This window comes from Tachypleus tridentatus, unplaced genomic scaffold, assembly GCF_004210375.1.
Source record: "Tachypleus tridentatus isolate NWPU-2018 unplaced genomic scaffold, ASM421037v1 Hic_cluster_1, whole genome shotgun sequence".
Taxonomy (NCBI): domain Eukaryota; kingdom Metazoa; phylum Arthropoda; class Merostomata; order Xiphosura; family Limulidae; genus Tachypleus; species Tachypleus tridentatus.
In genome coordinates, this window is record NW_027467777.1 from 24,135,908 (window position 1) to 24,146,099 (window position 10,192).

General features: G+C 34.1%; 1 pseudogene across 4 annotated transcripts; it reads left to right on the forward strand.

Annotated features, from left to right (window-relative positions):
* The first annotated feature begins 1,701 nt into the window (after positions 1–1,701).
* On the forward strand, positions 1,702–9,895 carry LOC143241866 (mucolipin-3 pseudogene; annotated as a pseudogene). Of its 4 annotated transcripts, none has more exons than XR_013022313.1 (2): positions 1,702–1,816; positions 7,464–9,895. The product of XR_013022313.1 is annotated as a mucolipin-3 pseudogene, transcript variant X1 (transcript). The 4 variants fall into 4 exon arrangements; XR_013022314.1 differs by having other exon boundaries at positions 1,726–1,816; positions 7,467–9,895; XR_013022315.1 differs by having other exon boundaries at positions 1,750–2,624.
* Positions 9,896–10,192: the final 297 nt, after the last annotated feature.

Genomic DNA, 10,192 nt, shown 5'->3' on the forward strand with positions numbered 1-10,192 from the left:
ACTACCTCTTAAGTCAATTTTTGTTGTATATAGTTGAAACTTATTTCTCTTCTGACATATATAACAATGTTTAGGACCTACAAGATGCCTTGTTAGTCCATCTCGACTGTCCCGTTCTCTAAGCCAAACTAAAACTATCCAAAAAAATTAAAGCCAACCCATATTATTCATATATCTATCAAACAATTTAAAATTTCACTTAAATTTACTATCTACACAATATCCGAAAGTAACTCGTTCTATAGGGTAACCACCACGTGTGAAAAATAAAATCGTCTTGGCTGAAGACGGCTTCTATCTTGCTTAAATCTATATTTTTGTCCCATAGTTCAATAATTCTCTCTGTTAAGTATAAAAAATATTGATGTCTACATATTATAAACTCCTCTTACAATCTTAAACAGTTCAATCGTATCTTCACTAACTCTTCTTTTTTAAAGAGTTTTAATCTATCCTCATATGACAACCACTCCATCTCAGGTACCATTTTGGTAACCCTTCTCTGAATCGTTTCTAAAGCACAACATAACCATAGAAAAGACCAACATACTAAGTATGGAAGCAAGACAAACATACTAAATATGGAAGCCATACTTATGAAACTATAAAGAAACACCTTTATACACAAATTAATCCCGTCGCGCTAAACAGCCATAGCCGTTATGAAAATCTATTCGTTGGTAAAGAGCCCAAGATTTGGCTTGGTGATGACTAGCTGCCTTCCCTCTAGTCTTACACTGCTAAATTAGGGACGGCTAAGCCCTCAGTAGCTTTGTGCGAAATTCCAAAACAAACAAACAAACAAACACAAATTAATTAATAACCTGACAACAAACTTGAACGCCCCCTATATTCTCGTCTCTAAGACATGAACCTAGCAACGGTTTGTTGCAAATTCGCTTGTTAACCTGAAGCTGTCTTGAGAAGGTCGAAACGTTGTCCCGTACTTAATTTTAATCAAAGTTTTAATACCCATACCAGTCGTCTTTAAAATATATAATGTAATTTATCGATTGTTGCGTATGACTCTTGATGCTCCTGCCATCTCGTAGCTTGATTGTAAAGCTTTATCCTATTTTCTTTAAAAAAATGACTATTTGAACAGCATTGTGACTGCATGCTATACTGCTCTAGTCAAAATAATGTGTGTGATTCATTGAGTGAAGAATTTTGGTAATTTATTAAGTTATTGTTAATATTTACTTTTGATGTAAATGTTTTATGTTTTTAAATATTTCACAAAATTGTTATCAAAAAAGAGCATATAATGGGTGGAAAGGGTTCCGTTTAACCATGTATTTGCCTTATTTCTTACAACTCCATTTGTCAAAATAAATCAAAGTTATAATTTACTTTAATTTCACAATTTACTATCTTTACTACTTTATATAATGAAAACATGTTATTGTCATTAATTATTTTTGTCATCACGTCAATTCTAGTCTAAAATCATTTGTAAAAAAACAACAGAGCTTTTAATTTCAAATTTAGAAAATGTAATGAAATGTAATATAATTATTATTAAATAAATTAATGTTTAATATTATTAACTATATTTGGAAATCAAAATGAAATTTTCAATGATAGTAGACTTTCTCAGTAGGTTTTAAACTAAGTTATGTTAATTACAACACGTTCAGTGCAGTGATCATTAGAAAATAACCAACGGTTTTTACGATTAATAGTTTTATAGCATGTTTCATCTCGTACACTGTAAAGGGGGCAGCACAGACAGCAAACTGAAAACACATCGCTGAGTGGGGGGGTATTTAAAATTATGTGATATAGAAGAAGGCTGACGCGAGGAGATAAAGTGGTTAGTGTTTTAATATTCTATTTCGTTTTTTAATTTAGGCCTCAGCAGTTCTAATTTTAAGTGCTCTATTTTGCTGGTATTAAATTTATGCAAAAATTATTCATAGATGTAACAGCTATTGGAGTTAATTAATTATTTTATTAACCGTGTGGCATAGCTACCCTTAGAATAGCTGTAATTGTTTGTTGTTTCTTTTAAATCAGGTACTAGGTATAAACTTTTAGCCCATAGCTCTGTTATCTCTTGATCGATTGAAGATATTACAGTCATGGATGCGGGTGGTCAAACTATTTCGATTGCTACATTTATCACGCCCAAGGTCTCATTGAACAATTTACTTTAATTTTGCCCCAAACAATTTCAGTTCGTGGGTAGATTGTCAGAGGTTCTGATAAGTAATAAAATGGAATCGAGTAAACACGCACTCCTTGTTTGGTCTTGCTGGCGTTCAAAAATATAGCTTTTAGAAAAAGAGATAAGTTATCATGGTTTAGTTTAATCCTACCAAAAGTAATTTCAAGTGCTGCAGCTATTGAGGATTCTCTTTTGTTTTTAGTTAAGACTTGAATACAAGAGTAACTGTGCAGTTAAAGTTAGTAATACTTACTACTGCTGTTTGATGCAGCAAGTTGATTCATACTTCACTGAGTCTAGCATTGACAAATTGAATATTACAATAATAACACTATCACAGTTTCTGAATAAGAGGCAAACTGAATCAGATTAATTGTGGGACAGCAAGCTTGTGAACCGAGATAAGAGTTTGGAAGATACATGGATGTATTGGAAGTAGTTTCTCAAATCCCAGGTATTCTGATTTTTCTGGTTATTGTGTTATAATTGCATAATGCTATAGACATTTACTGTTATTTTTATGGTTAGTTAAGAAAAGTGAATTAATAAAAATTTAAAGGGACAAAAAGAAGCTGATTGGGTCATCAAGGATGTCCCTTCCAGCTCCTAACTGTAAGACCTTAGAGAGGATGGTTAATGCTCATCTTGTTTGATTCAAGGAACCAAACAACCTTCTCTCGCCCACCCAGTGTGGATTCCAACAACAATGCTCCACCATGGATCACCAGATTTGACTTGAATCAGAGAAGCCTTTCTCAAACAACAACATCTTGTATCAATATTCTTTGACATTGAGAAGGCTTATGACACAACATGGAGCTATGGCATTTTGCGAGACCTCCATATATTTGGGTTACATGGTCATTGCCCATTTTTATTAACTTCTCTCTCTCTCTAATATTATTTGCATGCACTTTTTCTGTCAATAGGGTATTCACCCTAATCCTGAACTCTGTATCGGTGAAGTTGTGCTGCCTATGGTCCCTGAGACAAAATTCTTGGGGCTTATCTTTGACCTTAAGCTGACCTTTGTACCACACATCAAGCAGCTACGGGTGAAATGTACAAGAGCACTGAACATCTGCCATGTCCTCTCTTCCACCACTTGGGGAGTGGATCGACATTCTATATTAAAGATATATTGTGCTCTTATTCGTTCAAAACTTGACTATGGATCACTGGTCTATGGCTCTGCCAGACCATCGGCTTCAAAGATGCTAGACCCTATTCATTATCAAGGACTTCGGCTCTGCACTGGGGCTTTCTGCCCTTTCCCAGTTCAGAGCTTATACACAGAGTCTCATGGACCTTCTTTGCACCTCTGCTGTTTGCAACTGTCTTTAGTATATGTTTCAAAACTTCATTCCTTACCAAAGCATCCTACCTGGGATTGTGTGTTCCTTCCTCAGTGGGCCATACTTCTTCAGACCAGGCAATCTGCCATTGCTCCTTTTGGCCTTCGTATCCAGGTGCAGTTGGTTGAATTGGGTCTGTCCTTGAATAACATTGCTATATCCACTGGTCAGCCCATCCCACCATGGCTTCTTACAGCCCCCAGTTGTGACCTACCTTTAACCTGTTGACTGTCAAGTATTTCTGCTGCTACAATACAACTCTAATGCTTCTTCATTTTGTAACTTTTTTCGTGACGCCATTTTGGATCGAAAGTGAAACAATTTGTAAGTAGGTCAAATGCATGTATGGTGCTGACATCTAGCGTTGAAATTAGGTATTATTGAGAATGAAATAACTCATCCGTGGTACTGTGTTACTGATCAGCTTGGACGAGTTATCTCGTTTACGGCACTGAACAGGTTAAATCATCTGAGAAAAGACACTCCTGATTGGAAATACTGTCTGCTATTTGCTGAACATCTTTTGAACCATCCTTCCATTCCTATTTATACAGATGGTTCAAAATCAGGTGACTGTGTGGGCTCTGCCATGGTTTGTTGTGGTTTGGTGGTTGAGTGTGGAATCCCCTCTACAGCTTCTGTGTTCACTGCTGAACTGTATGTCATTTCTCTTGCCCTGGATAACATAAAAGCTAAGCAGTACTGAAACTGCACTATTTTTACTGACTCATTTAGTTCTCAACTGGTCCTGGAATCGTTTCACATTAGTTCACGCCCTGTTCTCGCCAATATTCAAAACCGACTGTCCCAGTTATCTTTAACATCTACTTTTATTTCGTTTTTCTGGATACTATGCCAGTTGGCAGTCAACTTGGAATGAAAAATGTGACAACAAGCTTTTCGAAATAAAACCCTGTATTGGACTTTGGCCATCTTGCTTCAGTAAGGATCGGAAAGAGGAAGTTGTTCTAACTAGACTACGCATTGGTCAATTTTTTTAGCTCATCGTTTTCTTTTATCTGGAACTGATGCACCATTGTGTTGTCTGTGTGATACTCAGGTCACAGTAAACCACATTTTACTTTCTTGCCGTCATTATGACTCTCAACGACGGCACCATTTTTACTATATTTGGTCCCAAGGTTTGTCCCTAATGTTAGACAGTGTTATTGGTAATGGTGACACTGTCCACCTTGGAAATGTTTTGTTTTTTAAAGGCCATCAGTCTTTTAAATGCCATTTGAGGTTTTTAATTTATACGTTAGACCTTTTTTAATGTGATTCCCTTTTAAGAATCAGAGTACATCTCGTTCAGTTTCAAATTAGAAAATGGCCGTAAAGTCAAATAACTCGAAACCAGGACTGGAAAGGCCAACTTCAGGTGACTAATGCTGCTTTTCGAACTACCTATTTGAACAACCCGTTAGTCATCCTGACAAGTTATTAAAATTTTGCTACAAGTCTTTTAAAATTTTTATGGCCATTTTCAAAAAGTAAAGTAATAGCATCAAATAACTTGGAACCAGGACTGGAAAGGCTAACTTCAGGTGACTGATGGTGGTTTTTGTAATTACCTGTTAGTCTTCCTGGTGAGTTATGATAATTACAGTTATACTGCAGAAAGTTCTCTACAACTTGTATTACTGTAGTTTTTCTCTTAATGCTATCGACTAGACATATATCATTAAATACTGTCTACATCTGGTCAGTGTCTTTAAATAACTCAGTTGTATGTTTAAACATTTATCATTAAATACTGTCTACATCTGGTCAGTGTCTTCAAATAACTCAGTTGTATGTTTAAACATTTATCATTAAATACTGTCTACATCTGGTCAGTGTCTTCAAATAACTCAGTTGTATGTTTAAACATTTATCATTGAATACTGTCCACATGTGGTCAATGTATTCAAATAATTCAGTTGTATATTTAACTTTAATATTTAAACATTTATCATTAAATACTGTTTACATCTGGTCAGTGTCTTCAAATAACTCAGTTGTATATTTAACTTTAATATTTAAACATTTATCATTAAATACTGTCCACATCTGGTCAATGTCTCCAAATAATTTATTGTCCATTTTACAACAGATAATGTTTGTCACATCCTTTCAAAATTAACACTTTTGAAATTTGTAACCAAAATATCATTATTCCTTCTCTCCATATGGAACAAGATATTGAATCTAATAGAGCAATGACCACTTGCACCATGATTTTCTCAAATTTCCACCCAATTCAGTCATATATGAAGTTAACAATAAATCTAAAATATCATTGTTTCTAGAAGGTTCCTTGATTAATTGGTGAAGAAAACTATCCTAAACAATTTCTTAAAACCTTTCTTAATCATGGTTTGACTCTAGCATTTCCCAATCTATATTCTGAAATTAAAAATTATAATTATGACTTTATTAACAGATGAATTCTTAGTCACATTGTAAAGTTTCTCACTAATTTGTTTAGTTTCATTTGTTGGTCTGTAAAAAGTCAACAGTCTTTTCCCCTTATATTCACTAATATAACCCCAAATGGATTCAATCTTCTTTCTGTTATATTTGTCATCTATATGTAACTTACCTTTTACATGTAAATTCATCCTCCCTCAGTCTCTTCTTATTAGATAATGTTTAACCCTGTATTTCAAAGAAGTGTCATCAAAATGTACATTTAACCATGTATCACTTATTCTTGTTGCATCATAATCCTCCATTACTACTAGTGTTCTAAAGTCATCTGTTTTATTTCTTGTAATATTACAATAGTAACAGTTAAGCTTATTCTTATAACTGTGTTTATATTCATTTCTTATGCTAATGGTTTCTCTGCCACTTATTCATTTTGCATTTAGTTTTTTTCTGATCCTCACTACTGTGTAGTTATAGTTTAAAACTTCCATTAAAAATAAATTTATAGTCTTAACAAACAAGCTAGCCCCAGCTCTATTTAAATGTAAACCATCCATTCCAAAAAGAAGCTCTCTTCTTCCACTATACTGATCCTGCAAGTTCGATCAACCAATCTGTTCATCCTTAGGTACTAACTTAAGTCTAACATTTAACCCTAGAAACCTACAAGTAACTTTATCCCTACAGGTCCACCACTGGAAGAGCAGTAAGTTTATGGATTCACAATGCTAAAATCAGGGGTATGATTCCTCTCAGTAAACACAGCACAATTATCCTTAGAGCTAATTCTGTGAAGTATCCTTGACAAAATTATGGTCTTTTATCTTAAGTGCCATTATCAACCTTTTATATCTATGTAGGGTTAATAATAATAATTACAAACAATAGTTTTGATTAGTTGATATTTAAATTAATAAGTTAATTAAAATAGTTGAGTTTTAATTCCGTTGTTTCCCTAATGTAACACACAGACACCATATTGTTTGTAAAATTCTATTTTATTTGTCACTGTTCAGTTGAATTTTAATGACCTTTGTTAGAAACATTTGAATGTTTATCTCAGGTGCTAAGTTATTACAATACAAAATAATTCCTACTATTATATGAAAAATTCTTCAAATTTTTTACATAAATTAGTTATGCATTATTGAAGTGTTGACAAGCATGTCCTTATGAAACTTCACAATAATTATTTTATAATTCTGTCTTATAACCATCATCTGTTGAAATTATCAACTTGCACAATAATATGAATTGTAAGGAATTTGTTTATTTTAAACATTAAACACATTTTTGTTGCTTTGTTGGAAAGTAAATTACTTATTGTAGACAACCACCTTGGAGAAGACAAGTTGTAAATAAACTATGATTTTATTTTCACGTTTAATGGATATTATAGCCGAGAGGTAGAATATAATAATTTTAGTTTATTTATCTCTTTAGTAATTTAATATATCAACATCTCTTAGTTTTGTATTGTGTCTGTATGATAAGAGTTACAGTACTCATTCAGGTTTTATTTTTAGTAGAACTAAAAAAGTGAACTATGGCATCATGTGCTTGTTTCAATGACAACAGACTACCAGTAAGTGAAGTAAAGAACAAAGCTTTTCCCAACAGACAGTCTGAAAATTCTGAATCAGTAGACAGTGCAGTTTCTTTCTTGTATTCGAATTGCAGTCCAGATGCGTTTCCTGACAGCATTCAGTCAGAAGGTGAGGAGCAGTTGTGTCCTGCCCCTGTTTACCGTGGACGGAGAAATTCTTTCACGCCTTACATGAGAGATCGACTGAGAAGGAAACTTTCATACTTTTTTATGAATCCTTTCCAGAAATGGAGAGCAAAAAAGAAGTTGCCATGGAAACTTGGACTTCAGGTAGTGAAGATCATTTTTGTGACAACACAGTTGATATTATTTGGTTCAGACATTTCAAAGTACCATAAGGAACATCAGGATACAATAAAGACATTTCATCATTTATTCCTTAAAGATTGGGACCCGATGCGTGAAATCACTTCTTATCCTCCTTCTGCAGGACCATATGCTGTGTACACCAAATCGGAATTCTTCGACCACGTTGACCATGTGGTGAAAATGTATTCTAGGATTACTAACACAACAATTGGATCTTATGGCTACAACAATCTAACTGGAGAAATGTCACCTTTGGAGTTTTGTAAAAAACATTATAAGAAAGGTGAAGTGTTTCCTTTCAATGAGACATTAAGGTATGATAACACTATTGAAAATACTTGTATTCACATCTCACCACTTTATGCTGCAGGTGATTCACGATGGAATCAGTTTCAGATGAAGAAATATCTGAGAGAGAACAACTGTTCTATCAGTTTTGATCGACTGATTGAAGCAAGGTTAATGTTTGACTTGAAAACTACGTATGTAAAAACTCTGTCAAAGTTCGACACACCGGACTGTAGCAGTATCCACATTGTGATCAAATTTGACAATAGTTTACATGATGGCCAGGTTTTGGTTACATTAGAAACATTTTCTAAAAAGTTAGATTGCAAGGGGAATGTTTACTATGTGAACAGTGACAGGTCAAAGTATATATTGGAGCAGTTTCTTAATGGCCTTGTAACAATTCTCTGTTTGGGGTCAGTTATTTTATGTGGACGGTCACTTTACAAAGGTCAGTTGCTATACCAAGAAACTGTTCTTTTTTTTAGAAAGCAAAAAGGTAAAAAGCTGTTGATTCATGACCAACTTGAATTTGTTGATTTCTGGTTTGTGATGATCATGATAAATGACGTTCTCATTATTTCTGGTTCAGCCATTAAAATTCAGCTCGAGGAAAAGCTCATTGAAGGAGACATGAACAATCTGTGTGCAATTTTACTTGGAACTGGAAACCTGTTGGTTTGGGTAGGGTTGTTACGTTATCTGGGTTTTTTTCCACAGTACAACATCCTAGTTCTGACTCTGAAGAGGGCGCTGCCAAACGTGTTAAGGTTCACACTTTGTGGTATGCTGCTGTACTGTGGATTTTGCTTTTGTGGATGGGTGGTTCTGGGTCCGTATCACTTAAAGTTCAGACATCTGAGCACGACAGCTGAGTGTCTGTTTTCAATAATGAATGGAGATGACCTGTTTGCAACATTTTCTATTTTAAACACTGACAGCAATCTCCTGTGGTGGTTTAGTCGCTTCTACCTGTTTCTCTTCATTAGTTTGTTTATCTATGTGGTAATCAGTCTCTTCATTGCTGTCATCATGGATAGTTATGATACCATCAAGAATCACTACTCTAGGGAATATCCTACGTCCGAGTTGCACGAGTTCATAGCCGAGTGTCAAGAGGATATTACAAGTGGGATATATCAAGAAGACACTGAAACTTATGAATTAAATTTCTTATTGATGTGCTGTTCAGTTTTAAGTTGTAGGAGTTCCACAATATAGATCAAAATATAGTATACTGTAGGAGCTAAAACCATTCTAATGGAAGGAACAGATAAACTTGTAGAGACTAACATGCCATTGAAGAAACTACCATAAACTGAACATGTCATTGAAGAAATTACCATAAACTGAACATGCCACTAAAGAAACTACCATAAACTGATGCTTTCATTTCTTTTCCTTTTTTGATACATTGTTCAAAATTTAAATTTATTTTACTTATGTTTACTATTGCACAAGTTTTCATGGTTACTAGTTTTTACCAAAGTTATAGAACCAGAGTGAGGGAGTGAACTGTGGTTTGTGTGAGCTGAAAGGGAAAATACATGCAGCACATACCACTAAAAAGGCTCGCTGTGATTAAATAAAAACTTACTGGTGGATTTCACTGTTCAGATACTGTATATAATTTAAAGATAATGTTTGAAAGAAACTTTATTGACACTTGTATGTTATTAAAATCAGCCGAGGTGTAAACAAATATTCCAGACAATTGTTCAGAAAATAAAGGAACAGTAAACAGATTTTCTAAAAGATGCATTATCACATGTCTTATGTTGGTTCAGAGTAAGAGTTTTAAATTGTAATAAATCATTTTAAAACATTAGTGTTTTAATTCAGAAAAAAAAATTAAGACTTGTCTCTGTAAACCACCATGGCTAATTAACATTCTAATGTAAACCACTGTATGACTAGACAACATTCTAATGTACACCACCATAACTAAATAACATTCTAATGTGAACCACTGTAACCAGACAACTTTATAATGTAAACCACTGTATGACAAGTCAACATTCTAATGTACACCACCATAACTAAATAACATTC